The sequence below is a fragment of the Embiotoca jacksoni genome, unplaced genomic scaffold (genome assembly GCF_022577435.1).
Source record: "Embiotoca jacksoni isolate LCO1_2020_lvr unplaced genomic scaffold, fEmbJac1.0.p SCAF_3, whole genome shotgun sequence".
NCBI classification, from domain to species: Eukaryota; Metazoa; Chordata; class Actinopteri; family Embiotocidae; genus Embiotoca; species Embiotoca jacksoni.
Genome location: NW_027185381.1, coordinates 19,488,265 through 19,503,555, shown reverse-complemented (window position 1 = coordinate 19,503,555; position 15,291 = coordinate 19,488,265). Strand labels below are relative to the sequence as shown.

At 40.0% G+C, this 15,291-nt stretch overlaps 1 protein-coding gene across 1 annotated transcript in view; it reads left to right on the top strand.

Annotated features, from left to right (window-relative positions):
* The first annotated feature begins 8,084 nt into the window (after window positions 1-8,084).
* LOC138206205 (excitatory amino acid transporter 2-like) overlaps window positions 8,085-15,291 on the top strand; it is a 29,770-nt gene continuing 22,563 nt past the window's right edge. Inside the window, exon 1 of the mRNA XM_069162768.1 lies at window positions 8,085-8,304. The gene's annotated coding sequence lies outside the window, so the exon portion shown is untranslated. The remainder of the gene's footprint in view (window positions 8,305-15,291) is intronic.

Sequence of the window (15,291 nt, the reverse complement as noted above, 5' to 3'; positions counted from 1 at the left end):
GAGACTTGTCAGACTCTAATTATTATCCTCTTAGTCTACGCATGTACCAATATATTTTATTGACTACATTTAGAATTAAATCATATCATTGACATTAATTAATCCAGATCAGTGCAGCACCATTTTCACAACCATAAACAGCGCATGTTATTAACAGATCAATTCATCTCTTCTGTGCTCAAATTAAATAAATTATTTCCATTCTGACTTTCCTCCATTATTCAGAAGTAAATTTACATAGATAGAGGACCTGCAGTGATATTGACTTCTTGGAGGCAATAAAAAAATGCATTATTATTCAAAGTTCTTGAGCATTCCAGTTCAATACAGCACAATAAACCATAACTATGACTGAGGTCAAAACTGGCAAAAAAAAAAAATGAAACCCAAAAAACTACATAAGAAATTAGAGCTCGAGGAAAATTAAGTGATTCAGGATGTTAGTGATTTGGCAACTTTCAGGCAGAAATGCCCACGTTTAGGTACTCTGACTGTGAAAGCCTGGTCACTTAGTTTTTAACTGATATTCATGACCCACTAAAACAAAACCCTTCCTTGACCATCTGAGGCTACACTGGCTAACAAGGAAAAAGTAAATTAGAAATAAAACTATAAGATGGCTCAGGAAATACTTTAAAATTGCTTTGGTAAAATCTTTAAAAAAAAACAAAAAAACACTGACATCACAACACGGACTATCACCAAACTTTTGCCCATTTTCACCTGCTGCTTTCTCTTCGTCTTCCTGTTATTGTTACAATCAAAAAGTATCCACTTTTCAGCAACTAATGTTAATAATGCAACATCACAACTGGAATGCAAAACTGCTACCTTCCTCTTTTTCACTTCACAGGAACACCATCTATCAAAGACCTTCTGTATTTCCTTCAGCCATTTACTAAAGTTGAACAACAGTTTAGCATAGTCACATGTTTCCCAGAGGACAGTCCTATCCACTTGGGCTGGGAGACTGTCTGTTCACAGGCCCTAGTTAGCTCACAGGGCATCATCAATAGAGACACAGGCAACACTTAACCATAAGCTGACTGGCCTGGGAACAGAGGTGTAACCCTTAGCAAAGTACCAGGATAATGATGAGAAAATGCGACCATGAGAACGTAGTTAACACTGGAGAGGCGGAGGGGCAAAATACTTAACACCAGACTTACACAAAATGTTTAGGTTTCTGTCCAGTTTCCTAGTCAGGCCCTCTGTGCTTTGTTCTCAGTGTGAGAAGAAGAACCGTTTGAGCTAAAATATTTTAACACCAAAGATTTACACACATCCATTGTTAGTATTCTGGTCTGACATAATTAAATAGGACTGCTTCTGTAACATCCAAAACTGTATCCGCATTTAAAGCATAGGTCTAGCTTTATTCTGTATAATTGTTCTCAATACTTTCTTGTACACTTCCCGACTCTGTGGCTCTCAGCCCAACCAGCCCATTTGTTGCTAATAAAGATTACTTTCATACACCTCTAAATACCTAACACATGTTTCAACACACAAAGCAATTTTGCTGCACTGATATAAATCTCCAGTTGTGTTCTCATACTTATGCAGGTGTGACACTGAATTGGACAACCAGGAGTGGCAGTATTATTTGTTATAGCTTTGACTGTTTCACTCACACAGCAGCTGCAAAAACCCCGCACAAAATCTGGGAGCTGCAACTGAACTGAGAGCAGAGAGAAAGGAAACCAGAGAGGAGCTGCACAGATATAGCGAAGTGGAGAGGGACTGAATGAAAGATAATGTAGAAAATATGCCTACTGTGTACATGTGGGTTCCTTTGTTTAGGGGGCCAGTAACATACTCTTGATTTAGCTGTTCTTGTAAACATGTGATTCATTCAGCAGCACAGAAGCCAATAATTCACAAATACAAGGCTGAGCACACAGTTCAATACTTGCATTAACCTCATCCTCTGAGAAACCCTGCTCCCAGGGGTATTTTTGAACACCTGCCGGGTTTATTATCCTTGAACATCCTTGTTAAAGGTTACTTGGTTCTCTGATTGCTCTTCCACACTGGTTTAAGAACTTTAAGGGCAATGTACCCTTCATACTGGAGCAGGTGTAAATGGCAGCTGCAACATAACTGATCATGTAAGAGTTGCCAAAAATGTAGTAATGCCAGGTTCAACCACTTTTTAACAATAGTGCTTAGTTATCAAACATTATACAAAACAGGAATAAATATTTTAGGTACATCACTTGTGAAAAATGCCTCCCTTCATGTGAAGAACAGATCCCAGTCATGGTCCAACAACAGTCTAAATTCAGCATTAATTATTGTAGATTTTTTTTTTGGAATAGTCATTAAATCATAAAAAGAATCGAATAGTTTATGCAACCATCATCTTGTCTTAAAAAATAGTTTGTCCCGTGTGTGTGTGTGTGTGTGTGTACCGGCACCTGGAAGTAATGTCTTACTACTGATGGTGTCTATAATGCACCCAAAAGCTGTTGGCCAACTTCCATTAAGCATCAAAACCATGAAAAGACAAATATGTTCCTACCAGGTGCTACTAAAACTCTGAAATAACATGCCACTGTATAAACAGGAGAAACACGCAAAGACGACAACCGCCATCAAATAGTTCTGTGTGAAACTCCTTCAAATAAAATATACGAGAATGAGATGCAGTGCAAACTCTTCCAGGTAAAGCTGCCATATCATAAGTCTGCCACAGTTATGTGCAGTTATACCAGAGCGAAGCATCGAGCAGATGGTTCATCCGCAAAACAAAAATCAATGGCAAACTTTGTCACCACACAAAGTAAACAACGGTCCTCATCTAAAAGATAATAACTGAAGCCATGTTTTTGTTTACATCCTGTTTAGGTGCTTTACTTTAAATAATTTAGTTCAGTCAAGTCAAGAAGTATTTTTTTTTTTTTTTTTTCCCCAGGTAAAGTTGCTGTTTCAGCTCAATTTATGGGGGCATCCCATTTTCTTATTGAGGCTTACCTGCAACTCAACTGAAGAATCCAACGTCCAAACCCATGGAGCGGCTTCTCGTCAACACGCAGCAGCTGTGGTCATCGTTACGCTTGAAAATCCTCAGTCGTCCTCTCTCAAGATTCGACCATACAAAACACCAACCTGCATAATGTACAGTTTGAATTTCAATTCATGTCAAATTCTTTGAAATATGCATGTAGCTTGCAATTATCTTACAGTTCTTTATAACTCTCATTACCAGTGTCGGGAGTAACAAATGAGCAACAAATTAATGCGTTGCTGGTATTCCAGTACCTTTGGCAATTAATAATAATAAAAAAAATAATAATAATAAAAGCACTTACAATTAATGCGAGCAGACAGCCTACTCCCACAATGTTGTCAAACAACGCATCCTCAATCAAATGCTGTAATGAGCACATGGTTTTGTCGATTTGGTTTGGCTATGTGAATTTCAAACATTGTACTCTCACCCGGTCTTCGGAGTGAAGGATCAGTTGTAATGGGAAAAAAAAAATGCATTGACGTTGTATTTTGGACCATCTTGTCAACAGTTTGAATTTAAGACATCAAACTAAGACCTACAATCAGCACCACCAGAAAAGGAGACCTCAAATAAAAACCAGAGGAAGGAATCCGCGACGTGCACGCAATTTTGGCGGCAAGGCAGTACTCAGAAAAGTCAGGCCGCATCTCCACCGGAGCAGGTCTGCAGGCGCTGGCGGGGGCAACGAGAGGGCAAGGCGGCGGTAGACTTCGTGACACTCGGGAAACCCGCAGGGAGGCCGAGGGGAGAGCGATGTTGGGCGAAGGGCCAGCAGACCGGAAATGCAGCTATGCAGGCAACGCTGAAATGATCTCCCTAACTATGAGTTAATTAAAGAAGAGGCGCTCGTGCGATTTCTTAAAAAAATTAAAAAAATTAAAAAATAAATAAATAAATAAAAACAGGATTAGACCGTAGGATTTTTTATTTTTTTTAATTTATTACCATAATTATAATTATTATTACCTTTTAAAACAGTAATGAAACTTTAACCCTGAAACCTCACACTCCGGTACGGGAGGTGGCGGTATGCACCTATTCAAATTGGTTGCGATCCGTCAAATTACAGAAGAGAGAGTTCATTAACACCAGAATTTAAGCATGCTTGCAAAAGTTGAACGCAAAAGTTACTTGCGTAATAAAGACCACAAGCAATGTTCAGTAAGAAAATATACTGACCAGAGAATAACCTCAAAACATAAAATTCTGGTCCTCCGTATCCTTTTTGTGAATGGCAAAATACATCTGTCTTTAATACGTTTTTTTTTTTTTTAATCAACTTTTAAATAATAAAAGAACAGTGTTTGAGTACCAGTACAGTACCAGACTTTGCTTTGTTTTCTTCCGTATTTCTCTCCTCTTTTTTCCCACTTGACCTCAGAGTAGGGACTGCAGCCGCTTACAGCACCCAACAGGCTATTTTGAAAACTGTAATGCTAACCCTACAATTGAATTTGAATGTTTTCAGACAAATGTATAAACAAAACTTGGGGTTGTTGTTATTATTATTAAATGGCGTATCTGGTTGTTCCTGTTTTCTACCTATCTGTCTCCAACCCTGAATCTGCATTCCAAGAAAGGGCTTGTAGCACGCGTCGTGTCCCTAATGAATTATACTCTGGCATTGTTAGTTGTCAACAGTTGTACTATCCACTTTGAAAAGTTTTATCCATTTCATTTTTATTTAATCAGAAATTCCAGTTGATATTCCTTTTAGGTTCACAAAGCACAAAATATTTACTGGACAGAACATGCGTTTAATGTTTTCATTTTTTTTTCTGCACTTTTATATAGGTTTAGGTTTAGGTTTAGGTTTTTCCCCTTATCTCCCCACTCCTTAGTCTTACCTTGTAAGGCAGTTTCTTCTCTCAAACAACAGGATAAAGTAAGCTTGTTTTTAACCTTAAAACTTGCTTTTTGTCTGAAGACAGGATTCCTTAAGGAGCACCCATAACCAATTAGGGAGCATGGACTTATAATACATCTATGCTGCAAATAAAATATTTTCTATACTTGGCAAGGACAAGACACTTACCAATAAAATAAACTACAGACAATAGTCGAAAACCAGTAGCACTGGAGAATCTACATTATGTTAAGGAGTTTTCCATTACAAATTTTAAGCAGCCAGAACTGATCCATTCAACAAGCAGTTTCCTTGTGAAGAAATAAATTATATTCTATCTGCGATTATAATTCTTACTTTCTCCTTTTTCTCATCCATGTTGGCAAAGCTGCAAATAGAATCAGTAAAGGCTCCAATTAGTGCTATCCACACAAATGCCTTTCTGTATTCAAGCCAGTAGGCTGCTTGGATGCATACAGAGAGGCTCCCCCAGTTGTAAACCATTCAAGTCTAATGCAAACTTTGTACTTAGCCATGTGTGCAGAAGTGGAATATCAGTTCAGTTGAAAAGTTATTCCAGCACTCACTCTCATGGTTTAGTCAGCGTTTGGCTCTCGTTTGGAGCAGTTCTGACTTATATCCTACTCACTAAGTTTTAAAGACCTAACCCTAGTTGCATAGTCATAGCTACAGAAGTTTTTTTTCTGTGTTGATCAACTCAAATTAAAGCTGTCCCTTTGTATTCATTATCTAATTTGAAATTTTATTTGCTGAAGCACAAAGCCTAAAGAACAAAAAATTCAGGACTGTCCAATATTTACTGTCTGGAATGCAAATATCAAACATGTCAGGCAACAAAAAAATGAATTGACCACTGTTTTGAGAATCAATCATTGCAGCAGATACGATAGCATGTTTTCAGGGTTCATGTTTTCCACTGGGACAATTTTCTACTTTTTTTGGTCATACATAATATTAAACTGATTATTGAACTAATGGTTGATCTGTCACAACTGGGCAGGAGGAAAGACCCAAATGCACGATAAAATGCCACAAAAATTACAGACTTTACTTACAAATTTAATACAGTAATGGGAAAAAACATAAGGTCAAAGCATTCAGCACCCACACTCACTGAAAGATGGGCTGGAGGCTGGCAGCAAAGGCAGAACCACTTTTGGTTCTGCCCCACCACCTTTGGCAAAGGGAATGCAGAAGACTGGAGGTCAAGGCTGGCGCCAAACAGCCGGGCACTTGATACTGACACAGGAAGTAGAGGGGCATCAGCACACTTGACTTAACAATCTGGCAATGAGTCTTTAAAAAAAAGTTAGTATATGTACTTGTTAAGGTGATGAACAAGTGACTGCAACTGGGGCGGGTGTTCTCCTGGTTTGTTAACCTGTCTTTCCTTGGTAATGCATGTTTTAATTGTTAGGCCCAATACTTTTTTTACTTTGTACATGCTTCCATTAGGAGATGTCATCAAGAAGCACTGCATAAACTTCCATTGTTATGCAGATGACACTCAGCTATATCTTTCTATAAGACCAGATGAAACTAATCAGTTAGTAAAACTTGAAGCCTTGTCTAAACGACATATAGGTCTGGATGACCAAAAACGTCCTGCTTCTAAATTCAGACAAAACGGAAGTTATTGTACTTGGTCCTAAACACCTCAGAAACTCTTTCTCTAATCACTTAGTTACCCTAGATGACATTGTCCTGGCCTCCAGCAAAACTGTGAGGAACTTTGGAGTCATCTTTGATGAGGATTTGTCCTTTAGACACCATATAAAGCAAGTCTCCAGGACTGCCCTCTTTCATCTACGTAATATTAATAAAATCAGGAAAATCCTTCCTCAGCGTGATGCAGAAAAACTAATTCATGCGTTTGTTATTGTAATTCCTTGTTGTTAAGATGTCCAAATTACTCATTAAAAATCCTGCAGCTGATCCAAAATGCTGCAGCAAGAGTTTTGACGGGATTTAGCAAGAGATCATATTTCTCCAGTTTTAGCTTCTCTTCACTGGCTTCCTGTTAAATCAAGAATAGAATTTAAAATTCTCTTGATGACTTACAAAGCCCTACAGGACCAGGCTCCATCATATCTTAGAGATCTTATAGAACCATATAATCCTAGCAGAGCACTTCGCTCTCAGTACGCTGGTCTGCTTGTGGTTCCTAGAGTTTACAGAAGTAGAATGGGAGGCAGAGCCTTTAGTTTTCAGGCTCATCTCCTGTGGAACCAGCTCCCAGTTTGTGTTCATGGGGCAGAAACCCTCTCAAGCTTTAAGATTAGACTCAAAACTTTCCTTTTTGATAAAGCATATAGTTAGGGCTGGCTCAGGTAGACCTGAACCAACCCTTAGTTATGCTGTTATAGGCCGAGGCTGCTGGGGGACCTCGTTACACGCTGAGCGTCTTTTCTTTCCTCCTACTCTTTAACTCTCTATAGACTCATACCTCACCATCTTTTTCTCTCCCATAGCTTTTGCTTATTATCTGTTGTCTCCCCATTCAGTTCCCTCGCTCGCGTAGTTTCTATTCTTTCTTTTCCAGATGTCCCGCCATGGGGCTGCATGTCTCTGCTCTGCGATTGTCGGCCCCACCAACAGTTCTTCTCTTGTATCTCTATGCTGACCTTTTCTCTCTCTGCTCTCCTCTCACCCCAACCGGTGGAGGCAGATGGCCACCCACCTCTGAGCCTGGTTCTGTTGGAGGTTTCTTCCTTAAAGAGGAGTTTTTTTTCCCCCCTCCTAGCTTATGTGGGAATTGTTGAATTGTTGGGTTTCTCTGCATAATGTTGTAAAGTTCTGCTGTAAGTACTTTGATGTGTTAAGTGCCATGAAATAACCTCTGTTGTGATTTGGCGCTATATAAATAAAATAAAATTGAATTGAATTGAATTAATTACAATACTTTTTTTTGAGGATTTTATATTAAGCGAAATAAGGCAGATCTAGGTTTTGCATGAGCTTTGACGGTAAATCGTGTGTGTGTGTGTGTGTGTGTGTGTGTGTGTGTGTGTGTGTGTGTGTGTGTGTGTGTGTGTGTGTGAGAAACAGAGAGAGCGATGGAGAGGGTCACAGAGAGACAGAGAGAGAAAGAAATTGGTACGGCATAGGCTGCATCTTCAGCCAACGGGAGCGGGCATTCCCATGGAGAAGAGACAAAGAGGGGGGAAACGGGCGGAGGTGGGTGGGGGAGTAAAGCGCCGAAGAGTGAGGTGAGGCAGAGCTCATTCAGTGGGATCGTTGAGCTGCGGAGCTCCTCGGATTTTACTGACAGAAAATCCCTCTGTTTGGTCCGTGAAGCGCTCCTGTCCTGGACCGCTGTGCGCTCTGCAGCTCTGAGGCTGACCTTCTTCTGAAGCGGATGCGACAAGACCCTGCAAGGGGACAGCACCAAAAACTTTTTTCATCGTGATTTGCAACAAAGGTAAGATGCTGTTTGGCATTGATTTTTTTTTAGCCTGTAAACGGGACACACAAAGGCTCAGTGGTGGATATGATGAAGGAATGTCTGGCTTGTCTTATTCGTGACTTAATGATTCATTTGTTCTTTATTATCACAAGTTACAGGGAAACCGAAATAACTGATTTAATTGAGAAATAGTGCATGTGCACGAGTTTCGTGTTTGTAGGTAAACCATTTAAAAATAGGCGCCAAGTTGGAGCACCAGTTTGCAGCTTTCCTTTTAAATAAACCTCTGATTTCTTTTTCTTTTTCTTTTTAAGAAAACCAGACACTCGATAGTCATACTGACAACCTGCAGTGAAAAGTCCCGGTGCGCCGACCGTCAACAATATGAGCTGCACATTACGCTACACGAATGAACAAAAGGGCTGAATTTATTCTCACTCCAATTCGGATTTCGCAAATTGCACACATAGGCGTGCAGGCGCTGAATAACAGTCGACTGCATGTGCTTTGGATAAATGATCCTTTATTTCTTGTCAGTCAAAACCAAAGTAAAATATATATATATATATATATATATATATATATTTTTTTTTTTTTTTTTTTTTGTAAAGCATATTTGTCCACATTTGATGAGATTGCACCTCGGCCAACACCAACACATGCTGGAGATATAACGACTGAAACAAACGCTTGTCTTTATTCTCTGGAGTTTTTAATCATGCCAAAAGCTGATTTCTCTGAAATAAACCAAAAGACTTCCGCTTGTCTTACTTCGGGCAAGGTTTGTGCAAGGTTTGCCTTCTTAGTCAGATCAAGTCCCGTGCTGTTTGAAAAGAAAGTTGTTTTGAGCTGAATTCATGGAACAACTGAATTCATTTAAAAGTTGTAGCTTGGAAATTTTATAAATAGGCTAAAATCTTGTCAGACACCAGGTGTGACTGCACGTTTATGTTAATTGGTTAACATTTACAGGTGACTTTGATGAGGAGTTAGTCAACAAGTTGTATCTTAAATTGCAGCTCTAGATGATAGTGCTCTCTCAGAGATCTCAAATATAGAGTGTAGAGTGTTTACACAGGCTGTGTAAATTTATTTGCCCTGTGAAGGTAACATGTGTGGTGATTTGCAGAAGCCTATTTTCTTATCTGTAATCTACCCTTAGGAGTTGTTTGCTTGCATTTTGCCTTTACAAAATGACCATGTTGGAATTCCATGTTTTTGTTGCTGTACGAAGATAGCTTGGGAAGCATTTTATTTTTACACAGAACGAGTCAAAGCTACTGAAAAGAGACATAGAATGCATTTTACCTTACTAACGCCACCCATCTCTTGAGCCAATCGTCGCAGGCCTTTCCCTCTTTCATATTAAAACGCATGCACGCGGGCGCGGGGGCTCACACAAACAGAAACACAGTTTTCCAATAGCACCATCAATGTCACCATGGAAACCAACTCTCTTGGCTCCCTCAGTTGATCGCCTTCTGCATTACTCTTGGCTTGTCTTGAAAACGTGTACACGGTGTGTTTGTGGATGCTTCTGTCAACAGGATGTTGATGGATGAAACCTGGTGCACACACAGAGATGATGTGTATGTTGGATTTTAATGGGAATTTCATCATCCACTGGTGGTCTTAGTGTGAGCAACTGCCTGTAGCATGTGCGGTGTGTCGCAGGGATGGGATCTGAAGAGGCCTTGGCCTTCAGTGTAATTGCTGGGAGAATCTGTAAAGGAAAGTGTCCATGCAGCTAATGCATTTTGTCCTTTTGCCAGAGGCTGCTCTCCAAACTACTGCACTGTGGCATTTGCTGCCTTACATGAATGAATATAACAGACATTCAAGGCAAGCTCACATGCTGAAAGGCAGGATGCTTCATTTTATATATAATCATGTAGATTCATGTTCAGAATCTGCATGGGAGAAGTTTTTTTTTTTTAAACGTACAAGCATTTGTGTTTATCATGTAAGGGCATGTTGTGAAATACAGTCATAACAACCCATTCACATAAATGACAATTCACATTCACATAAATAGGAGTCTGTTTGGGCTCATATGAAGACATTTAGCAACCATTCACATGGAGGATCATTAGTGTAATGGACTTTTATCTGGGATTGCTCCCCAGATTAATCCATTTTACCTGCATTTGTTAGAAAAAAAATTGAAAAGAAAACCAATTTTTTTCTTGGGTATTTATGATTTCTTACACCAAGTCATAGGAAATACATTTTCTTTTCTATTTTATGTAGTTATCAACTCAGAATTATTGAGTGCTGTCTGAATAGACTGAATGTATCAAAAATAAATACAGCATTATAGAGTATTTTTCCTGGACCACTTTAAATGCATTTTCAAATATAATTAGTCATAACTTTCAAGTCTGTCAATAATGAAATGCCTGTTTAAACAGGCCATAAATCAAATGTCAAAATGTCTAAATTACATTAATCTTTGACTGTCTTTATTATAATAATCATAGCAAAGTGTGAGTTCAATGTAGAATATTGGAAGTAACAACCCTTCTGAGCATTAATGTATCTGAGTCACGTACGCATACACACACAGAGACAACATACAGAGATATACACACACACAGGAAAGACAAGACACTGCAACATCCCTGGAAGTGAAACGAGTCAAAATATTATTTTCAGAATTTGTTATTGTAACCATCTGTGAGGATGTTACTTTAATTAGGGTAGACAACCATCAGGGTACTCACGGCAGGGTAAATGTTTAAATGAAGACACACACACACAGGGGGAGGGTAGTCGTGGATATGCATGCCAGGGGTGAAAAATATGGAGAGGAAAAGGAATTAATTGTCGTCTGTCAAAAATCGATATGCTGATAACTGATATCTTCTTCACTGTGCTCGTCAGTGGAAATGTAATATTACCAATTGATTTCAACAGTTTTATGGATTGATTGTATTGATCTGTTGTGTTTGAGAGTTATTAGACGAAAAATCCACTGCATGGGTTTGTCTGGGATAAGTTTATATGACTGGGAACGGTAGACCAGATGGCAAATGAGCCATCACCAGTAAGCAGGCATGAGCTGATTAAAAGAAAATTGCATTTTCACTGCGCAGTAAGATGGAAGATTAATTGACTCCTATAGGATGTTCATATGTTCACATGTGATGAAATGAACGTGATAATATGGTCCTGTTTTCACAGTAAGAACTTGTCATATATATGTTGTTTAATTGTACACCTGACAATTATGGTTAACGCTGTTTTTCAGTGTCTTCATTTTCTATACACTGCTGCATAATGTTCTTTAATGCAGTTTTTTTTGCTTAGAAAAACAATAAAATCCAAGAAGAATGTGGAAACATTTTAGTTACTGCCAGACAAACTGAAATTGTACACTACCAGAAGTGTGAGATAGAGTGGGAGAGAGTGATTATGTGGGAGTGACAGAGAGAGAAAGAAATGGGGAGGACAGACAGTAAAATATAGAAGTCTTTTTTGTTGTTGTAAATAGATAAATGATGAGAGGATGGTGTGAGTGAGGAAGGGAGAGGGTGGTTGTTTTTTTCTCCTCCTGGAGACACAGCTCTGCCCATACATGAGGAAATAAAAGAGCAGCACAAGCCGCTACCTGTCTGTGATTGGCTAAGTCAAACCTGTCCTCCCACTTCTGCCGAGGCGGCAGAAGGAGTGAGAGAAAGTGTGATAAAAAAAAAAAGGATGTGGAAAAAAAAAGGGTGTGGGAAAAGAAACTGGGAAAAGTGAAGGAATGAAAGAAAACGGAACACGAGAGTAAAACTAGAAAAAAAAAAAAAAAAAAAGGAAGGAGAGGAAACAGGTGAAATGGACACTAGACCAGAGCAGGGGGACATCTACAGAGATGTGTGTTTATGTGCGTGTGGTTGTGTGTCTCCATTCATGGAGCTTCTCTGGGGTCTTGCTGGCAGTCTGTGGCATCTAGTGCTTGAGTAATCCTCCTGGGAACACGCTGAAGCTGCCAAAGTGCCATCCAGCTCCTCTTTTCACTCGTTACCACCCTCATGCTTGTCTATCTCTGTCTCTTTTTCTCCATACTCCTCTTTTTCTACACTTAACCGTTCCTTTCATTTCAGTCCTACCTAATTAACTTCATATCATTCAATTTCATTTGTTTCTGTACTGGAGTATTCCTGTATTAATTTACCCACTCTTTCCATCCTGGGCCTTGAATTGCGATTGGTCTCCTTTTCATCCCCGGATTCAGGTTGTGAATCTTCCCAATATGGGGAGGAAGGGATCCATGCTCCTTTTTTTTTGTTTTTGCTCTTGTAGTCCTGCCTATAGAATCAGTGTTTCGTTTTTCAGAGAGCTGAACAGAGTGAGGCCTTTCCCATGGGTTGACCAAACAAAGAGCCTGGCTCCCTTCCCTTCTGTATGACTGCACAGGAACAGAAACACAGGCATTCACTAGTGAGACTGCTGCTGGGCGGCAAAACGATAGATCTCTGCTGACCATGGTTGAGGGGACTTCTTCAGTTTCGCTATGAGACAGCAGTATAAACTGCCCATACAAATGGTGCTGATGTATCAGGGAAGAAACATAACCACCAAAGTGGAGCCATGTGTGATGAGCAATTTATGAAGTATTAGTGGCCTTTTAGAAGCAGTTTATTTGTAAAACCATGTATGTAGAAAAGATGATCTCCGTTTTCATTTCCGTTCAACTTCGAATTGGTCTGATAGTTATCGTGTACAGTGGAAATTGACCTTATTGCTCTCACAGTGCAGGTAAAGAAAGCCACCTTAGATCTGTCATACAACAATACAGTGAAAACAGGTGCACATTTCGTTAATTGTACTGCCGTTACAGCAAATGTTATTGGGAACTTGCCTTGATGAGATCAAAGAGCAGGACAGAGCAGACAAAATGCCATGAAACCTAAATATATGCGACGATAAATAATGACAAAGTCAACAATACAATCTTAAATCTTGATGTCATCCGATGTAATTTCAGCCTTCCACTAGTTTTAGTGTATCATTTGTAGAACTTTATTATAATATTTATGAGCACAGCCTGTGACTACACGTGGCCTTGTGAATCAAACACACAGACCATCTGGTGCACACAGGTCAAAAGTCATGTACTGATAGCCTGCCAGTTCAGGAAGCTGAGAGAATACCCACCTGTCGGCCAACACACCCTGATATTCACAGAAATATACAAAACTTCATCTGTCTGATAGTCACCTTATCTGCTCCAATTTATATGAGTAAATCTATTTTCAGATTCTCAGAATTAATAAGGGACATCATCATACTAGCTAGGGGTGCCCAGAGGGGATTGAGTCAGTGTTAACTGTTACAGTGAGGGCATCATCCTACCCATCCCTTCACCACTATTACGGCCATCCTCCTCCTCCTCCTCCTCCTCTTCCTCCTCCTCCCTGAAAACCCCAAACCACCCACATCCCATTGGCACCTGTTACATTGGAATTCAGGTCAGCAGGGGGAGTCACGAAATTGCTCTGGGAGGGATTGGTAAAGGGAAGAGGAGGCAGGACAGGGGGGGTCTAATTCTTTTTGTCTTTTCCCCTGGCACCAAAGACCATGCCACTCTGAACAACCAGCCCATTGAGTAGCAACAAAGGAATCATAATTAAAGCACACTAAGTGATTTGTTCAAAACAAATAAAAGAGTTCATCTGAACAACTGTCACAAGATTCAGTCTGACAGATTCACACTGATTATCAGATGGAGCTACCTTTGGTTTACGCCAGGGCTCTGAACTTTATCTCTGATGTCTTTATGTCTCACAAGCAGAAGCATCTTAACATAAAACATAAATACTTCACATTCACTCCCAGTAATAAAAATATTCAATGAAACTGTTTGTCACTTCAGAAAGAGGTCCACGTGACTTCACAGAGAAAAGGGACAAAAGGACATTCATTCATATTAAAAATACGTCATTAACAAACAAACGTTTTTTTAAACTTCTTGTGAACTTTTTGCAAATTTCAATGTATCCGGAAAGAGATTATTTAGTTGCTTTTCTCCTCATGTCCTTCTTTTCCGGAGTTAAGCTTTTATAGCAGTTTAATAATGAAGATAATGGCAGGATCAGTGAAATGGAAATAAGGAGAACAAGGTGAATAGAAGAAAGGGATTGATGAGGCCCAGAGTTTCCATTTGGTGACTATAATGTGGCTAGATATCATTTCCACATTTGAACCTCCTGCCATCAGAGGAAGTCTAAATTGACTGGGAACACAGAAAGAAATTATGCAAAAAAGTTACAATTTAAATAAAACTAGTGTTATTGCCCACTTCACCCACTACCCTTCCCAGTGTCACCCACCTTCCTCTTCTTTTGCCCCTTTTTACTATTCCACAAATCCTCAATTAAGTGCGTAATGGGCCTCAGAGGCAGGTTTGTGTGCTTCTTTGTTCAGCATTGGGGGGATCGGCCGGCGTTAATGTTCCTCTTGAGTATGTAAATAGCCTGAGCTGTGGGAGCGCAAAGTAGAGCTGCCACTTGTCCGCTTAATCGCAGAGAGCTCCATCACTTTCAGACATTCTCGGGAGCCAAATCAGGACATGCATGAGAACTTCAGCGCCAAATACAATGCCCACACTTGGAGGAGTAACCTCAGCACCCATGTCCACCTCCGACTTCTTCCGGAATAAGCCCTTTTTTTTTTTTTTGCTCTCTCTCTCTCTCTCTCTCTCTCTCTCTCTCTCCCTCTCTCTCCCTCTCTCTTCTGATCCCCTCAGGACCCGTTACCCTCACCCTTTTCTACCCTCTTCTCCCCCAACACTGGCAGTGGCCCTCACCCCTCCTACTCACACAGATCCCTGACCAATCCTCCCTCTGCATGTGTGCTGCTCCCCACTGCTCAGCCTATCCCATCCTGAGGAGCTCCAGTTGATGGACCCTGCAGTCTAGTTTTGTTTACCTCACCCACTTGTCCAGCGGAACACACAACAATCTCGTTCATCGCCTGTTTGTCAGCCCGCTTTTCAGAGCTAAAAGAGGAGAA